Source organism: Hypanus sabinus, chromosome 4 (assembly GCF_030144855.1).
Source record: "Hypanus sabinus isolate sHypSab1 chromosome 4, sHypSab1.hap1, whole genome shotgun sequence".
Lineage (NCBI taxonomy): Eukaryota > Metazoa > Chordata > Chondrichthyes > Myliobatiformes > Dasyatidae > Hypanus > Hypanus sabinus.
Window position 1 is genome coordinate 181,924,243 of NC_082709.1, and position 19,118 is coordinate 181,943,360.

The following is a 19,118-nucleotide window of genomic DNA, read 5'->3' on the forward strand; positions in this document are numbered from 1 at the left end:
ATCTGCAACAGGTTACATGTTTAACAACATGATTTTGGAACTGGACTAAACATATGTTGAAGAAAAGTAATCCAAGATGTTATGGAACTAATCTATGTAGAGAAAAGTAAATGAGTTAGAGTCCAGGGATATTTGTTGGCTATAACATTAGATCAAGCTTAAACACATTTTTTTTTGTGAAATTGCTTGTTCAAATTTAATTGTTATTCAACCATGCATAAGTATACAGTTAAGTGAATCAGTATTCCTCTGGGGCCCAGGTGCAAAACACAGTACATACAGTCACACACAGCACATACAATCACAAAATAATATTAGTGCACTGTAATTGTAATTGTAAATTGTACTTTAAGAGTTACTAATCCTATGACAAAAATTGATTGTGGATTCAGAAAGGGTAAGATGAGGAAACACACACCAGTTCACATCGAGGGCTCAGTAGTTGAAAGGTTGAGCAACTTCAAATTGCGTGTCAACATCTCTGAGGATCTATCTTGGGCCCAACATATTGATGCAGCTTTAAAGAAGGCATACCAGTGGTTTGAAGAGATTTGGTGTCACCAATGATGTTCGATAATTTCTAAAGTTCAAAATTTCTAAAGCATTCTAACTGGCTGTTCGCTATCTAGTATGTGGGGTGGGGCTGAATTAAGCTGCAGAAAGCTGTGAACTCAGCTACATAATGGGCACTATCCTCCCCAGCATCCGGAACATCTTCAAGGAGCGATGCCTCTAAAAGATGGCATCCATTATTAAGGACCTCAGCACCCAAGACATGTCTTCTTCTCACTGCTAACATCTGGGCAGAGGTACAGAAGCCGGAAGGCACACATTCAGTGTTTCAGGAATAGCTCTTCCCCTCTACCATCAGATTTCTGAATGGACATTGAACCCATGAACACTACCTCATTACTTTTTATCTCCTTTGTCATGACTTATTTATTTCACCTTTTTAAATATATAGTTTTTACTGTAATTTGGTTTCGGTTATAATGTATTGCAATGTACTGCTGCTGAATAGCAAATTTCACAACATTTGCCAGTGATAATAAACCTGATTCTGATGAGCTTTTAACACCCCCAGAGATATAAAGATTAAATTAGTGCAAGCAATAACATGCTCAACTAAAATAGTCTCATTAGAGCGGAGTTCAACAAACTGCAGGGTCCAAGATCACACTATGTGAAAAGCAGTGTCCTGTTCAGATTTAAAATGCATCTAGATGAGTACTTGAAGAGTATAACCTGCAGGGGTCTTTCCATTAACAGATGGAGTGCCAATGTGATCATTGCAAGCATGCTTTTACCAGTGAGGTTGGGTAAGAGGTGAAATATTTAAGGGAGCCTATGATGGAGTTGGTCATGGCCAGAATCAGCCTAAGCAAGGAACTGGACCAGCTGCAATTTGCCCATTGCCATGATGTGTCCACAGTGGATGCAATCTCCCTGGCTCTCCACTAGGCCTTGGATCACCTGGACAATAGCAATACCTCTGTCAGGTTGAGTTTATTGATTACAGTTCAGTGTTCAGCTCCATCATAACCTCAGTACTAATCAACAAGCTCCAAAACCTAGACTTCTGTACCTCCCTCTGCAAATGGATCTTTGACCTCGTCTCTGGGCGACCACTGTCAGTGTGCATCCACAATATCATATCCTCTTTGTTGATTATTAATAATGGTGCATCTCAGGGATGCGTGCTTAGCCCACTGTTCTACTCTCTTTTCCCCCATGACTGTGTGGTTAGGCACAGCTCAAATGCCATCTATAAATCTGCCAAAAAACACAACTGCTGTTGGCAGGATTTCAGACAGTGACAAGGAGGTTTAACAGGAGTGAAATAGACCAGCTGGTTGAGTGGTGTCAAATCAACAACTTTGCACTCAACATCATTAAAACCAAAGAATTGATTGTGGATATTGGGAAGGGGAAATCAATGGAACACACAACTGCATCACTGCTCGTAACCAATGAGCTAAGTGAAGAGATTAAAGCTGTATGTGAGGTAGAGTGAAGACAAAGATTAATAAAAATTAAAGATTAAAGATTAGAATTGAATGTATGTTCACATTTAATTTCATTCTTCATGTTTTCCCCACCATTATGTTTTTCTCTCTCTGCTAAAAGCCAAGGCTGTATCTGACTCTTTAGACATTATATACCCATGATTCGAGAGTGTTGGCATCTGATCAGACCTGGGAGTGAGGCTTGTGTCCTTAGGTGACATTAACAGTGATACATTTCAGCTGTGAGGAGGGTAGACGGGGTCACGGAATAGAAGCCTGGTTGATTACTGTTCTCCTTTGGGATGCCAGCTTCTGAACTGAGTCCTTTTCCTCCCCCCACCCTGACAGACAACAGGCTGTACTCTCTTGCTGAATACTGAAGCCAAACTATCTTTGCAAAAAAAAAGTGTGAAGGCAAACAACAGCTGCAGAAATTCAGTGTATTAAAATGTATTATTTCACTTGCAAAGACTGCAAACCCTATCTCCACGATTGTGTGCAATCATTTGACAAATGTTGTTGCATGTTCCTGTTCAATGTACATAGTATTTGCCTTGTGCAAACTGTTTATCATATCATGTTTGTGAGGGTGTGTATCATACATGTAATCTGTTCAATCAACTAGAGAATATTAAAGCAGTGTGCCCTATAGAGTAGTGAGCATGGTCTACATGTGATAACATTATTACTGTTTTCGCTCCATCTATATTTTATAGTACCATGCTCTTTAAATATTCCTATATACTGCAGTTTACCCATATCTGTGAATAAGCTTGGAATCTGTTTGTTTCTTCAGATTGCGATTCTACTTGATAGAAGTATCATGTGACATGCCTGCAGTGATGTAATGTTGCCTCAGACAGCCAGACTCATGCAGTCTGCACAAGCAGTTGAAAAACAAGGCGTGTGACTACATTAATTTGCCTGATTGCAATTTAATCATTAGATCTTTGGATGCTTAAATGTTCGGTCTTGATGCATTTGGGAAGATTTTCCATAACTGTGACTGGTGTGCTATTTCTTTTTGTCTGATGCATTGAACCCACTGGCAATCTTCTTACCAACAGTTTGTAAGGCCATAGCTTATTCTCAGTGGTGACTCATATAAATTCTACTTACCATTTCCACTGTGGTCCATCATCAAGGACCCCCACAACTCAGACCATGCTCTCATCTCACTTCTGCCATCAGGATTGAGGTGCAGCAGCCTTAAGTCCCACAAAAACAGGTTCAAAAACAGTTATTACCCCACACTCACTCAAGCTCCTGAGCCAGCAAGGATAACTTCACTCACCTCAACTCTGAACTGATCTCACAACCAATGGACTAATTTTCAAAGTTCAAAGTTCAAAGTAAATTTATTATCAAAGTACATGTAAGTCACCATATATAGCCTTGAGATTCATTTTCTTGTTATTCAATAAATCTATCATAGAATAATAACTATAATCGAATCAATGAAAGACCACACCCATTGGGCATTCAACCAATGTGCAAAAGAAAGCAAACAGTGCAAATACAAAAATAAAGAAATAATAATAATAATAAATAAATAAACAATTAATATCAAGACCACAAGATAAAGAGTGAGCCCATAGGTTGTGGGAAGATTTCATTGGTGGGGCAAGTGAAATTGAGTGAAGTTATCCTCTTTCATTAAACATCCTGAAGGTTGAGGTCTAATGACTCTTTCTGAAAGACTCCACGACTCATGTTCTCAGTATCATGATTTTATTTGCACAGTTCCTTTTATTTTGCATATCAGTTATTTGTCAGTCTTTGTGAGAAGTTTTTCATTGATTCTACTGTATTGTATTTCTCTGTTCTACTATGAATTCCTAAAAAGAAAATAAATCTCAAGGTAGTATATAGTTACATATACATTTTTTGAAAGTAAATTGACTTTGAACTTTGAATTTAAACATTTCCTATTCCCATTCTGACATTGAACATCGAACATAGAATAGTACAGCACATTACAGGCCCTTCGGCCCACAATATTGTGCTGACCCTCAAACTTTGCCTCCCATATAACCCACCCCCCCACCTTAAATTCCTCCGTATACCTGTCTAGTAGTCTCTTAAACTTCACTGTGTATCTGCCTCCACCACTGACTCAGGCAGTGCATTCCACACACCAACCACTCTCTGAGTAAAAAACCTTCCTCTAATATCCCCCTTGATCTTCCCTCCCCTTACCTTAAAGCCATGTACTGAGCAGTGGTACCCTGGGGAAGAGGCGCTGGCTGTCCACTCTGTCTATTCCTCTTAATATCTTGTACACCTCTATCATGACTCCTCTCATCCTCCTTCTCTCCAAAGAGTAAAGCCCTAGCTCCCTTAATCTCTGATCATAATCCATACTCTCTAATCCAGGCAGCATCCTGGTAAATCTTCTCTGTGCCCTTTCCAATGCTTCCACATCCTTCCTATACTGAGGTGACCAGAAATGGACACAGTACTCCAGGTGTGGCCTAACTAGAGTTTTATAGGGCTGCATCATTACATCTCGACTCTTAAACTCTATCCCTCGACTTATGAAAGCTAACATCCCATAAACTTTCTCAACTACCCTATCTACCTGTGAGGCAACTTTCAGGGATCTGTGGGATGTACCCCCAGATCCCTCTGCTCCTCCACACTACCAAATATCTTGCATGTTGGTCCATGGCTTCCTTAAATGTCATGATGAGGCCACTCTCACATTGGAGGAGCAACACCTTATATTCCATCCAGGTAGCCTCCAATCTGACAGCATGAATGTTAATTTCTTCAACTTCCAGAAATTTCTCCACCCTCCCCCTTCTCTCTTTTTCCTGTCCAGATTCTGGCTCCCCTGCCAACCATTCTTCTCACCAGCCTATCATCTCCCTCTATGCCCTTTCTCCCTTGGTCCACTCTCTTCTCCAATCCACCTATCATCCTTTATCTTTTCTACCTATCCCTTCCAAACTTCTCAAATCACCCCCCCCCCCTCATCTACCTACCTTCCTCTTCACCCGGTCTCACTTATCACCTGCCAGCTTGGACTCCTTCCCCTCCCCTCACCTTTTAAATCTGACTTCTTCCTCCCTTCTTTCCGGTCCTGGTGAAGAGTCTAAACCTGAAATATTCACTGTTTATTCCTCTCCATAGGTACTGCCTGACTTGCTGAGTTCCTCCTGCATTTTTTGTGTTTTGCTCTGGAATCCCGGCAACTACAGAACCTCTTGTGTCATTTTAGTAGTGTTCCACATGTGGCCCTGCAAGTCACCGTGTTGTATGCACCATTTAGCTATCTCTCCCTTGAATGGGATAGAACTACATGATTGTGAGAACTTTCTATATGAGGATCACTAAAGTATGTCGAGTTATCACGTAAACAGACTCTGCAACTAACCCCACCCATTCCTTTGACCACCCATCTTTACTAACACTACACTAATCCTAAGTTCCTAGGTGTGAACATCACCAAAAGCCTGTACTGGCAAAAACATGTAGATGTTCTGGCCAGGAAAGCTCACCAATGCCTCTCTATCCTCAGAAGGCCAAAGAAATTTAGCCTGTCCCAATTGATGCTCCTTAGAAAGAATCCGATCTGAATACAGAACAGCTTGGCATGGTCACTCATCTGCACATGGCTGCAAGAATCTGCACAATCAGAGATAGATAGGTTCTTGATTAGCCAGGGCATCAAAGGGTATGGGGAGAAGGCAAGGCAGTGGGGATGACTGGGAGAATTGGATCAGCCCATGATTGAATGGCAGACCAGACTCGATGGGCCCAATAGCCGACTTTTGCACCTATACCTCATGGTCTTATGGTCTTATAATATGATACCCTGGTATGATAGGTTAAATTCTTGATTTCAAAATCTATTTTATTATGGCCTTGTACCTTATTGTTTGCCTCAACTGCACTTTCTCTGGAGGAAACACTATAATTAACGTAGAGCATAGAACAACACAGCACAGCAACAAGCCATTTGTCCATAATGTTGGCTAGCAAAAAAGCAAATCAGAAACACCCAAACACTAATCTCTCCTACTTAAACCATGTCTATATCCCTCCATCTCCTTACATCCATTGCCTATCCCAACATCTCTTAAAACCCTGTACTGTATTCACGTCTACCACCCTACCAGGCAGTGCATTCCAGGCGTCCGCTAATCTCCGAGTAAAAAACTTACCCCTCACATCCCCCTTGAATCTACCCCCTCTCACTTTCAATGAGCCCTCCAGTGTTAGATATTGCAACCCTGGAAAACAGATATTCTCTGTCCACGCTATCTAAGCCTCTCAGTTTTGTAAACCTCAATCAGATCTTCCCTCAGCCTCCAGCATCCCGGAGAAAACAACCCAAGTTTACCCAGTCTCTCATGATAACTCATGCCCTCTGAACCAGGCAGCATCATAGCAAACCTCTTCTCCACCCTCTCCATAGCCTCAACATCCTTCTTATAGTGCGGCAACCAGAACTGTACGCAATACTCCAGATGCTATGAGCCCATGGTATTACAGGAAAGATTCTAGCATAGATAAAACGGAAGCTGATTGGCAGGATGCAAAGAGTGGAAACAAAGGGAGCCTTTTCTGGTTGGCTCCTGGTGACTAGTGGTGTTCCACAGGGATCTGTATTGGGACCTTATCTATATCTATCCTGAATGTTAAGGAATTGTGGCCACTGTTTCCTAACTGTTCACCCACTATAAGGTCAGTCACCTGGCCAGGCTTGTTACCCAACACCAGGCCCAGTATGGCCATTCCTCTTGTTGGACCATCCACGTAGCAATTTAAATAAACTTCTTGGATACACTTAACAAATTCTGCCCCACCTAAACCCCTTGCACTAAGAAGGTATGAGTTTATATTAGGGAATTTGAAATCTCCCATGACAACAACCTTATTATTTTTACACATTTCCTTAATATGATTACATACCTGTTCCTCAATGTCCCAGTGGCTATTAGGCGGTCACTGGTACAATTCCACCAATGTGATTGCACCCTTCCTATTCCTGATCTCTACCTAAATGGATTCAGCATCTGACATCTCCATCATGTCTCCTCTAAGTTCAGCTGTGGTATTTACCCTGATTAGTAGTGCAACACCCTCCCTCTTTTACCTCCTCCTCTATCTGTTCTAAAACTTGGAAAATCTGGTACATCAATCACCCCTTCCTGTCCCTCCCTCAACCTAGTGTCCATAATAGCTACAACATTGTAGTTTCATGCACTGATCCATGCTCTAAGTTCATCATTCTTACCCATAATATTCATACCATTAAAATAAACTACCTGGCCCATCACACCTGTTATTTTGCCTTTCAACACTTTCCTTGACATCTAACTTCTGGTCTGGTTCTTCCCTGACTGATCTTTCATTATTATACTTATCCGGTAAAGCAAATACATTTATGTTCTTAGCCTATCTGGTATTTTGAGAACACAAAAGACAGAGATAGATTTATAAAAGCACAAGAATTTGGTGTCAGAAACTGAAGCATTCAGGTAAATCCTAACTGTGGCACCATAGTTCAGGGAGCCATTCAAGAGGGGGAAGAGAAGAGAAATGTAGTGGCAATTGGGGTAGTATAGTTAGGGGAATAGACTAAGTTCTCTGTCGTGGGGATAGAGCATCCCAAAGGCTGTGTTGCCTGCCTGGTGCCCAGGTTCGGGGCATCTTATCTGACCTGCAGAGGAACTTGGGGAAAGATCCATTGGTTGTGGTCCATGTGGGTATCAATGACATAGGTAGATTGAGGAAAGAGGTTCTGCTGAGAGAAGCTGAGCAGCTAGGGACTAAGTTATAAAGCAGAACCTTGCATGGGTCAAGGATTAGTGTTGGAGAGGTGGTTTGAATTCATGGGAAACTGACAAGAGTATTGGGGAAGGAAGGATGGGCAAGAGTATTGGGGAAGGAAGGATGGGCTCCGCCTGAACCGTGATGGAACCTGGATCCTGGAAACTCACATAACCAGGGCTGCGGATAGGGCTTTAAACAAAATAGTAGGAGGGTGGGTTTGACAGATTGCAGAAGTCTGGATAAAGTAAAAGGGAGAAGTGTGGATAACATAAAGTAATAGCAAAAAAGAGAAAAGTAGGGTGGAGCGCAGAGAAGTCAAGTGCATAAGGGACAAAGATTGCTCGATTTTAAATGCACAATGAATGTAAGGGCACTGTATCTGAATGCCTGCTGTATTCATAACAAGGTCAGTGAACTAAAAAAACATAATAAATATAAATACATAGATAGCTTATATACATAGATTGATTGTATGTCTGTAAAGAGATGCTAGGTGCAGAAATATCTGTACATAAGTTGACACTGGTAGAAAATGATAAACTAGTGGTGGTGAGGGGTGTGGTGGGGCGGGTCAGTGGGTGAAGATGTTGATCAGCCTTACAGCAAGGGATAAGTAACTGATTTTGAGCCTGGTGGTCCTGGCATTGATGTTACATAGGCTCCTCCCTAATGGGAGTAGGACAAACTGTCCATGAGCAGGATGGGTGGGATCCTTCATGGTGTTACTGGCTCTTTTCCAGTATCCTTCTCTGTGCATGTCCTTGATGGAGGGTAGGCTGGTGTCCATGAAGCATTGGGCAATTTTAACTACCATTGTACAGCCTTCCTATCCGCTGCAGTGCAGTTTCCATACAATGCAGCGATTCAGCATGTTAGGTTGCTCGCAGCCGCACATTGGTGGAATGTCATGAGTATAGATGTGCATAGTCCCTTCGGCCTCATCAGAAAGTAGAGGCGTTGGTGAGTTTTCCTTATTGTGTAGAATGTGCTCTGGGACCATGAAAGGTTGTGTGAGATGTGCTCCCCCAGGAGTGGCGTGAGTGTTGCAAGTTCTTCTGAAGTCAATACCCATCTCCTTTGCCTGGTTGTCATTGAGGAAGAGGTTATTTGCCTGGTACAGGCCTCGAGCTCCTTCACATCCTCTCTGCAGGCCACCTCATCATTGTTGGTAATAAGCCCCAGCACTGTTGTATCATCATCATGTTTCAAAACATGTGTTCGCACTGTATCCAGTACAGACCACCTCAGAGGAGTCGAGAACCAGACGACGTCCCCTTTGGCAATGTGACAGAAGCCAGAGGCCAGAAGGGTAAGGTGAGGGGTTACAGAGTTATAGGAAATCTGAGGAACACAACCTTGTTGTGGTTTGGAGGCTTGTGTGCCTCAATGACCCAGAGTGCTATGCTGGCTGGAGTCAGGGCTTTATGCTTTGGCTCTTGGTAGGGTCACCCATGCCAAACAGGTCAAAGGGCAGAGGTCAGACTAAGAGTGGTCCACCAGTCCTTCAAGTTCAGGGGTTCAGCTCAGTCAATCCTGACTGGTCAAACAAAGCTGTTTCGGAACCAGTAAAGAATCCTTCCACATCTGAGTGTGACAGTGCTCCTCAGTCTCCACCCAGGACTTGCATGACGGACAGCAGTGAAAACTGAGATGAAGCTACTTACATGATGATGGAAGCTGTCAAGAATGGAGGACCTTCATTGCAGCCCGAAACACCAGCAGCGCAAGTAAGAAAGGAAGTAAAGAGTAATTAGAATCTGGAACCCAGACTCACGAGGATGTTTGCAAGGATGAAGCGATTCAGTCATCAGAACTGAAACAATTGTCCTGTGATTAGGCCAGCGTTAAGTCGGTGGGTTGCTGGGCAGTATGGCTCATTAGGCTGGAAGAGCCTGTTCCATATGGTATCTCTGTATAAGTAAATGATAGAACCTACCATACTTCTGTTTTAGTGGTGTCAGTCGCAGTGGGAGTTTAACGATTGGGGTTTAGACCCTTGTCCAGGTGAAGGGTGTCCCCTGCTCCCATAAAGCTGAGTGCTGCATCTGTACAGAAACCTTTGATCTGAAGCTGACTAGAATTTTCCTGTTGGATCTCTTGTGCTACAGAAGAATAGGTCTCCGGACAGAAACTGTTGCATGGTCCTGCAATGGAGCGGGAGAGGGGGGAAAGAATCTAGAACAGCCTCCCAAATCTGAGGTTGCTCTCAGCCAGGGAGACTGATCTTGATCTGCAGGAGTGGCATATGTTTTCACTCAGTGCAACAAGCTCCCCGTCAACCCACGGACAAAGATCAGTGCAGGTGACGTCAATGAGCCATGGATGTGAAGCCCAATCTGTCAAAGCTGTCAGCAACACTCCTCTGATCATCCAGAGAAACAGATCTTCCCTGGAAGTCAAGTGAAAGAAAAAAGATGTACAGATATTTATGAGTGATTTAACAGATTTATAAATAGTGAGTTAATACAGAGAGAGAGTGTGTGTGTGTGTGTGTCTGTCAGTGTGTGTGAGAGAGAGCATGTGTGTGTGAGATAGAAAGAGAAAGAGAGTATGTGTGCATGTGTATTTGTGAATGTGTGTAAGACAGAGTGTGCATATGTGTGTGTTTTGTGTTGTGTGTACATTTTTGTGTCTGTGTCTGTGCACATGCATGTGTGTTTGCCTATGTGTATATGTGTGTGATGTGTCTGCATGTTTTATATGAAAGAATGCGTATGTGTGCATGAGAGTGACAGAGCACATCGTGTGTGTGCGAGGGTTGCGTGAGTGTGGGAGCATAGAATGAATGTCAATATATGAGCGTGAGCATAGGTGTGCAATTGTGAATGTGTGTATGTGTTTTGTGTGCATATGTGTGAGTGAATGTATATGGGTGTGAGCGTGTTGGAGCACTTGTCAGTGTAAGTGTCTGTAATTGTATCTACATGAGTGTGAGTGACAGTGAGTGTGAGTGAACATGTTAGTATGTGTGCATATGTATGTGTTCATGAATATATCATCACTGGATGCATACATTTATATAGATGTTCCTGCATATGTGCACATCTCTGTACAGGATGTGGTATATGTCAATATGTGTGTATACAGGAGTGTCGATTGGTCTGATATATACATATATTTTTTGTTTGGGAAACACAGCATAGTAAATTTCTCGGTGTTATCGTTTCAGAGAATATGTCCTGAGCAGAGCACGTAAGTGCAATTAAAAAGAAAGCATGGCAGTGCCTTGACTTCTTTCGAAGTTTGTGAAGATTCGGCATGACAACTAAAAGTTTGACCAATTTCTATAGATATGTGGTGGAGAGCGTAAAGACTAGCTGCATCGCATCCTAGTACAGAATCACCAATGCCCTTGATTGAAATATCCTACAAAAAGGATTAGATATGACCCAGACCATCACAGATAAAGCCCTCCCACCCACTGAGCACATCTGCATAGAGCACTGTCACGGGACAGTAGCATCCAGCATCAGGAACCCCCACCAACCAGGTTATACTCTCTTCTCACTGCTGCCATCAGGAAGAAGGTACAAGAGACTCAGGGCTCACATCACCAGGTTCAGGAACATCTATACCCCTCAACCATCAGGCTCCCGAACCAAAGAGGATAACTTAACTTCACTTATCCCTTCATTGAAATATTCCCACAACCAATGGACTCACCTTCAAGGACTCTTCATCTCATGTTCTTTATATTTATTGCATATTTATTTATTTTTACCATTCTTTCTTTTTTTATTTTTATATTTGCAGAGTTTGTTGTTTTTGCATTGTAGTTGTCTGTCCTGTTGTTGCAGTTTTCTCATTGATTCTATTATGGTTATTGGATTTATTAAGTATACCTGCAAGATAATGGATCCCAGGATTGTATGTGATGACATATATGTACTTTGATAATAAATTTACTTGAACTTCTAACTTTAACCTTGAACTTCCAGCCTGAGTCCATGCCATACAGGAAGAATCTACAAATTCCTTACAGAGAGGAGCAGAATGAATACAAATGAGTGAATATATATGGGTGTGAGCATGTTGCAGGATGTGAGTGTATATATTTGAGTGTGTATCAGTATATACATCTGCATGAGTAGCATGGTGTGAATGAGTGTGTGTGTAAATGTGATTGTAAGTGTGACACGCTGTAAGGTTTCACTGTTAATGTAATGGCTCCTCTGTAATGTTCCACTGCTAAGGTAATAGTTTCTCCGTAGCAGCAATGTTTGGGTTATGACTAGATATAATGGGGCACGTTAGCCAATGAGCGGGATGTTGTTCTTTCTTCTGTGTCTGGGAGCCGGGAATTCGCGGTCTTTTGCCGGGGAGAGATGAGGAGAGAAGATGAGAATAGAGAGAGTTGGTAGACTGCCGGACCAAGTGGACTTGGAGCAAAGGTCTGAAGGTCAATGACGACTGGAGGAGGTCGATGGTGGACAAATGGCCTTATCAGTGAGTTCTAGTGTTGCGCTGTTTCATGAGAATGGGCCCTTTTCTCTCTTTTTTGTTTCTTTACTAACCGTATAGTCAAATGAAGAATTACAAAGCTCAATTGTTTAATTGCATATTGTGTACTGTTAGCTATTTCGTGGTACAGATTTGTAACATTAACACATCGTGCAGCACCCACCCAAATGAGATTTCTGAAGTTTGGCCGGGCTAGGGGCTGTCTTCCCCTAGATTAAGCCGCTAGCCGAAGTGAGAGTTACATAATTGCATGGTTTTTCTTAATACCTATATAGATTTATTATTTTATATCTGTATGCAAATTAGTGGTTTTAATGCATTGATTTATACATGAATGAATATGTTGATTTGTGTGCCTGCATGCCTGTGCGATATCTACTGCAGTTGTACAAGGCCTTAGTGAGACCGCACCTAGAATATTGTGTGCAGTTTTGGTCCCCTAATCTGAGGAAAGACTGTTGCCATAGAGGGAGTACAAAGAAGGTTCACCAGATTGATTCCTGGGATGGCAGGACTTTCATATGAAGAAAGGCTGGATCGACTAGGCTTATACTCACTGGAATTTAGAAGATTGAGGGGGGGATCTTATTGAAACGTATAAAATTCTAAAGGGATTGGACAGGCTGGATGCAGGAAGATTGTTTCCGATGTTGGGGAAGTCCAGAACGAGGGGACACAGTTTAAGGATAAAGGGGAAGCCTTTTAGGACTGAGATGAGGAAAAACTTCTTCACACAGAGAGTAGTGAATCTGTGGAATTCTCTGCCACAGGAAACAGTTGAGGCCGGTTCATTGGCTATATTTAAGAGGAAGTTAGATATGGCCCTTGTGGCTAAAGAGATCAGGGAGTATGGAGAGAAAGCAGGTACAGGGTTCTGAGTTGGATGATCAGCCATGATCATACTGAATGGCGATGCAGACTCAAAGGGCCGAATGGCCGACTCCTGCACCTATTTTCTATGTTTCTATGTTCCTATCTATGTATTTGCATATGGGAGGATGTTTCTGTGTCGATGCTTTGTGTGCATCTCTGTGCATGTGCACTTATTTATGTATGCTCCTGTGCATTTAATGTATATCTATGTATGTGTGTGTATATGTGTGTTTGGTGTGTGTGTGTGTGTGTGTGTGTGTGTATGTGTGTATACATATATGTGTCTGCGCATAGGCGTTTGTGTGTGTCGGTGCGTGCGTGTGTGTGTGTGTGTGTGTGTGCGTATCTCTCCCTGCCTGCAGCAATTGAAGGCAGGGATGAGAGTTGATTATATTGTGCTGGCACGGCTTCAGTTTGCGTTATCTGTGGTTTAAAGAATAAGCATGTTTAGGAACTCAAGCCTGAAAGAACATTCCGTGACTGTTGTCAGTGCCAGGCACATGTTCTCATGCACCATGATACCATAAAAAATGTCTGCTTTTGGTCAAAGCATCCACACTTTTGCAACAAGTACTCTTCTCTATTTATCTGAAATGAGTAGTGTATTTAAATATTGAGAGTAATAATTCAGGGTTTGAGATAAAGTCAGTTTATGACAGTGACTGAAATGCAGATTCAATATTTTACAGCTAGTAAAGACTATGAACAGGAGCTCAGAACAAAGTTCAAAGTTCAAAGTAAATTTATTATCAAAATGCATAAATGTACAACTCTGAGATTTAATTTCTTAATTATTAGCACAGTGGGACCATTGAACCATAGAACATTACAGCACAGAAACAGGCTTTTGGGCCCTTCTTGGCTGTGCCAAACCATTTTTCTGCCTAGTCCCACTGACCTGCACCTGGCCCATATCTCTCCAAACCACTCTCATCCATGTATCCGTCCAAGTTTTTCTTAAATGTCAAAAGTGAACCTGCATTCACCACTTCATCTGGCAGCTCATTCCACACTCCCACCACTCTCTGTGTGAAGAAGACTCCCCTAATGTTCCCTTTAAACTTTTTCCCCTTCACCCTTTAACCCATGACCTCTGTTTTTTTTTCTCCCCTAGCCTCAGTGGAAAAAGCCTGCTTGCATTCACTTTATCTATACATATCATAATTTTATACACCTCTATCAAATCTCCCCTCATTCTCCTACGCTCCAGGGAATAAAGTCCTAACCTATTCAACTTTTTTCTGTAACTCAGTTTCTCAAGTCCTGGCAACATCCTTGTAAACCTTCTTTGCACTCTTTCAACCTTATTAATATCCTTCCTGTAATTAGGTGACCAAAACTGCACACAATACTCCAAATTCGGTCTCACCAACGTCTTATACAACCTCACCATTACATTCCAACTCTTATACTCAATACTTTGATTTATAAAGGCTCTCTTTACCAAAAGCTCTCTTTATGACCCTATCTACCTGTGACGCCACTTTTAGGGAATTTTGTATCTGTACTCCCAGATCCCTCTGTTCTACTGCACTCCTCAGTGTCCTACCATTTACCTTGTATGTTCTACCTTGGTTTGCCCTTCCAAAGTGCAATACCTCACTCTTGTCCGCATTAAACTCCATCTGCCATTTTTCAGCCCATTCCTCCAACTGGTCCAAATCCCTCTGCAAGCTTTGAAAACCTTCCTCACTGTCCACTACACCTCCAATCTTTGTATCATCAGCAAATTTGTTGATCCAATTTGCCACATTGTCATCCAGATCATTGATATAGATGACAAATAAAAGTGGACCCAGCACTGATCCCTGTGGCACACCACTAGTCACAGGCCTCCACTCAGAGTAGCAATGCTCCACTACCACTCTCTGGCTTCTTCCATTGAGCCAATGCCTAATCTAATTTACTACCTCTCCATGTATACCTAGCAACTGAATCTTCCATACTAACCTCCCATGCGGGACCTTGTCAAAGGCCTTACTGAAGTCTATGTATACAACTTCCATTGCCTTCCCTTCATCCACTTTCCTGGTAACTTCCTCGAAAAACTCTAATAGATCGGTTAGACATGACCAAACACACACAAAGCCATTCTGACTTTTTCTAATAAGTCCATGTCTATCCAAATACTTGTAGATCCTATATTTTAGTATTCCTTCCAATAATTTACCTACTACCGATGTCAAACTTAACAGCCTATAATTTCCCGGCTTATTTTTTAAGCCTTTTTTAAACAATGGAACTACATGAGCTATCCTCCAATCCTTCGGCTCCTCACCCGTGGATATCAACATTTTAAATATTTCTGCCAGGGCCCTTGCAAGTTCAACACTAGTCTCCTTCAAGGTCTGAGGGAATACCCTGTCAGGTCCTGGGGATTTACCTACTCTGATTTGCCTCAAGACAGCAAGCACCTCCTCCTCCTCCTCTTTAATCTGTATAAGTTCCATGACCTCCCTACTTGTTGCCTTGTTTCCATAGACTCCATTCCAGTTTCCTCAGTAAATACAGATGCAAAAACCCATTTAATATCTCTTCCATTTCTTTTAGTTCCATACATAGCCGACCACTCTGATCTTCAAGAAGACCAATTTTATCCCTTACTATCCTTTTGCTCTTAACATTCCTGTAGAAGCTCTTAGGATTATCCTTCACCCTGACTGCCAAAGCAACCTCATGTCTTCTTTTAGACCTCCTGATTTTTTTCTTAAATATTTTCTTACTCTTTTTATACTCCTTAAGCATCTTATTTCCTCCATTGCCTGTACATGTTATACATCTCTTTCTTCTTCTTTATCAGAGTTCCAATATTGCTCGAGAACCAAGGTTCTTTATTCTTATTCATTTTGCCTTTAACCCTGACAGGAACATACAGATACTGCACTCTTAAAATTTCTCCTTTGAGGGCCTCCCACTTTCCAATCACATCCTTGCCAGAGAACAACCTGTCCCAATCTACGCTTTTTAGATCCTTTCTCATTTCTTCCAATTTGGCCTTTTTCCAGTTTAGAACTTCAACCCAAGGACCAGATCTATCTTTATCCATGATCAAGTTGAAACTAATGACGTTATGATCACTGGAACCGAAGTGTTCCCCTACACACACTTCCATCACCTGCCCTAACTCATTTCCTAACAGGAGATCTAATATTGCATCCTCCCTAGTTGGTACATCCATATATTGATTTAGAAAACTTTCCTGAACACATTTTACAAACTATAACCCATCTAAACCTTTAACAATATGGGAGCCCCAGTCAATGTGTGAAAAATTAAAATCCTCTACAATCACAACTTTCTGTCTCCTGCAGTTGTCTGCTATCTCTCTGCAGATTTGCTCCTCCAATTCTCGCTGACTATTGGGTGGTCTATAATACAACCCTATTAATGTGGTCGTACCTTTCCTGTTTCTCAGCTCCACCCGTATGGCCTCAGTAGATAAGCCCTCTAATCTGTCCTGCTGAAGCACTGCTGTAATATCTTCCCTGGCGAGCAAAGCCACTCCTCCCCCACCCTTCACCCCTCTGCCTCTATCACGTCTGAAACATCGGAACCCTGGAACATTGAGCTGCCAGTCCTGCCCCTCCTGTAGCCAAGTTTCAGTAATGGCTATGATGTCATAATTCCATGTGTCAATCCAGGCCCTCAGCTCGTCTGCCTTCCCCATAATACTCCTCGCATTGAAATATACACACCTTAGAAGATTATTACCACTACACACAACCTTATTATTTGTGACTTTGTATGAACTACTAACATCATTGATTTTTACCCCCGTTCCACTCCGACTCAGTCCACTCCAATGATGGCTGCTACGACAATGGCTGCTGTATATGGCGGTCTTCCTTTTAAACTTTGGCATGCTACGTCATGCTTTCACCACTTTGAGAAGGTCATGGCAAATTGGGTAGCAATTGGGAATTTGCCACCGAAGATCGAGCCGCAACACCTGACAAATGTGATTAACCCTAATCTAACCACAGTGCAATTTATAACGACAAATTAGACTACCCAGAATGCCTTTGGATGGTGGAAGAAAACCCACACTTTCCACAGGGAGGACATACGAAGAATCCTTATCGAATAGTGCCAGAATTGAAGTCCGAACTCCAGAACGATTTGAGCTGTAACAGCATCACGCTAACTGCTCCGCTCACATTGCAAACAGAATGCAATGAAATGCTCCTTCAGTTGACTACATACTTGGCACTGGGATTGGTATTGGTTTAATATGATGGTGGGGCGGAGATACGTCTCTATCAAAGGAGGTGTAAAGTGCTCCTTCCCTCCGCTAACCTGCAGGTCACCCTTGGGAAAGGCGTAGCACCCGCTTAGCATCACTCGCCGATCAGAGTCATGTGAAGCCACGGGAACAGGTGGTGGACTGTCTTATGAGCAGCCGCTGCGTATCACAAGTCCTGGTCATGTGACCACAGATGAGCGGTAGACGGTCTCTGAAGAGTATTGATAATGGCCAGGGTCACCTGTCTTGTAAAGAGGCTGCTCAGAAGAAGGCAATGACACACCACTTCTGTAGAAAAAATTGCCAGCAGCAATCATGGTCACCATGATTGCCCACATAGATGTGCTGAGCTCGCACAAAACTTTGCAGTTTATTTATTTTTTTTAATGTACTTTGTGATACATTGCAGAAAAAGCCATCCCTTCCCACTGAGCCGCACCACCCAACAACCCAGCTATTTAACCCGAGCCTAATCGCCAGACAATTTACATCGGCCAATTAAGCGAGTAACCGGTACGCCTTTAGACTGTGGGAGAAAACCAGAGCACCCAGAGGAAACACATGCAATCACAGGGTGAACCTACAAACGGATTACAGACAGTGCTAAAATTGAACTCTGAACTCTGGAACACTCTGAGCTCGAAACGCTACATTGCGCTACCTGCAGTCACATGCAGAGCAGTTGCCATACCAAGCCATTATGCATCCAGATAGAACGATTTCTATGGTGCAGCGATAAAAATTGGTAAGGACCAACAGGGCACTGACAAATTTCAGAAAAGAATTATGTATGAAGTGCAAAATGAGAAAAAAAAGTAGTGAGGTAGTGTTCTGGGTTCAATGTCCTTTCAGGAATCTGATAGCAGAGAGGAAGAAGCTGTTCTTGAATCACTGAGTGTGTGTCTTCAGGTTCCTATACCTCCTCCTTGATGACAGCAATGATAAGGGTGCATGCCCTGGGAGTCAGACCTCTTTAATATTGGTCGCTGGTTTTTTGAGGCATTGCTTCTTAAAGATGCTTTGGATGCTGGGAGACAAGTGTCCATGATGGAGCAGACTGAGTTTACAGCTCTTTAGCCTCTTGGAGAGTAGAGACATTGTTCTTAAGAGACTGAAGAAAGTTTAGTGTATAAGTGTCTCAATAAACTGGTTGCTGTTACTGAGACTTGTTGTCATTTCATTGTTCAGATTACCTACTTAACTGAGTTTTATATTCCACAGCAGGTTGAACTCACATTTTTGGATGGTTGGTGCAAGTGTTAATATTACTTAATCCATTGGTATAAGCCCCAGGCACACAATATAGTCAGATCTGAGGTATTGACTCCAGTTAGCTCATCAGCAGGAGTTCCCTTGGGTCTTGGGTCAAGAATGAATTTTGCTTCTGTTGAAATGCTTCAATGGGAAACCTGCTGCCCCGGCCTGAACCCATATGGATCAGACCAGATGGATTAGGCTCAGCTCAAATACAGTGTTGAAACACTGCCGAGGCCAGAAATCTGTACTTCAAGTTTCAGATGAAGAAGCATCTGTAAAACGAGAAAGAGAGTTAATATTTCAGGTTGGAAGACTATGAAGGATTTTCAACCTGCAATATTAACTCTCTTTCTTGTTTCATACATCATACCTGATCTGGTGAGTGTTTCCAGTAGTTTCTGTTATTTCAGGTCAGGTATATGGTGGTGAGCATTTAGCCCACAATGCCAGACGAGAAGACCTCGTTTATCTTAACAACTGTTTTTATTGCAACA